Below are 1,541 nucleotides of genomic sequence, written 5' to 3'. Positions count from 1 at the left end.
AACCTTGCTTTCTGAAAGCCAAGAGTACTTATAATACTAATGGAGATCAAAGATCACAGCCTTTGGTAAGGGCTGCACTTCAATGTAGAGGGAAAAAAATCCTCACCTCTGGAACAATTAATAACATCCACATAAATGGAGAAAAGTTTAAAGTTATCAAAGACTTCATTTTGCTCAGATCAACCATCAACACTTATGGAAGCCGCAGTCAAGAAATCAAACAACATATTACACTAGACAAATCTGCAGCACAAGACTTCCTGGATGTTAGTTTGAGGACTACAGTACACCTGACCCAAGCCATGGTCTTTTCAATAACCTCATATGCATATGAAAGTTGGACAGTGAATAAGGAAGACTATCGAATTGATGCATTTGAGCTATGATGTTAGAGGAGAATATTAAAATTACCATGGATTGCCAAAAGAGCAAACAGATATGTGTTGGATGAACAGTCAGAGTGCTCCTTGGATGCCAGGAAGGCCAGACTTCGTCTCTCATACTTTGGATATATAGTCAGGAGAGACCAGTCCCTGGAGAAGGATACCATGTTTGATAAAGTGGAGGGTCGAAGAAAAAGAGAAGACCCCCAACTAGATGGATTGGCATACTGGCAGCCTCAATGGGCTCAGGTGTAACAATGGTTGTGAGGTTGGTCCAGGACTGGGCAGTGTTTTGTTCTGTTGTGTATAGGGTTGTTATGAGTCAGTATTGACTCAATGGCACATAACAGCAACAACATGATTCCAAAGGGACTCCACAGTATGTAACAACAATAACAGTGTGCTGCAGTAGAGTTTTGCTGCATCATGTTCAAACGTTAGAGGTTTATGATTGCAACACAACTAAAAATAAAAACTTCTATTGCCTTTTCTATATACTGTTGTAAACATAGTACATATGATAATAAAGTGGGAGAGTGATGTTGTTGTTTTATTGCTAGGTGCTCTTAAGTCAGTTGTAACTTATCACAGTCCTGTGTACAAAAGAACAAAACAACACCTGGTCCTGTGTCATCCTTACAATTATTGTGGCTAGTTTGAGACTATTTTTGCAGCCAATGTGTCAAACTATCTCTTTTTCACAGACCTCTAATTGACAGAGAATGAAGCCTTTCTCTAGGGGCTGGCCTTTCTTCATAAATGTCCAATCTCACCATCCTAATTTCTAAGGCATATTGTAGCTTTACTTCTTCCAATACAGCATTGCTTATTCTTCTGGCTGTCCATGGTGTATATTCAATGTTCTTGGCCAGTACCGTAACTTAAAGGTATGGATTCTTCTTTGGTTTTCCTCATTCACTGTTCAACTTCCACATGCATATGAGGTGAATAAATATACCATTGTTGGGGTCATGTGTACCTTAATTCTCAAAGTGACATATTTGCTTTTTAATACTATAAAGAAACCTTTTGTAATTCTTATGATTCAGTAGTGAGTAATTGTTATCATGACTAATTGCAACTGTCACAGCTATAAAGGTAGAAGAAGTTCTATAACAAAAAAGGGGGCAGTAGTTAATCTTACAAGGAGCTCTGGTA

The 1,541-nt window shown here is 38.4% G+C and overlaps 1 protein-coding gene across 1 annotated transcript in view; it reads right to left on the bottom strand.

The window, feature by feature from the left end:
- LOC102823146 (solute carrier organic anion transporter family member 4C1-like) overlaps positions 1–1,541 on the bottom strand; it is a 122,823-nt gene that overhangs the window by 12,153 nt on the left and 109,129 nt on the right. The gene's annotated exons all lie outside the window — the stretch shown is intronic.

Source organism: Chrysochloris asiatica, unplaced genomic scaffold (assembly GCF_000296735.1).
Source record: "Chrysochloris asiatica unplaced genomic scaffold, ChrAsi1.0 scaffold00193, whole genome shotgun sequence".
NCBI classification, from domain to species: Eukaryota; Metazoa; Chordata; class Mammalia; order Afrosoricida; family Chrysochloridae; genus Chrysochloris; species Chrysochloris asiatica.
This window is presented reverse-complemented; position numbering and strand designations above follow the sequence as displayed.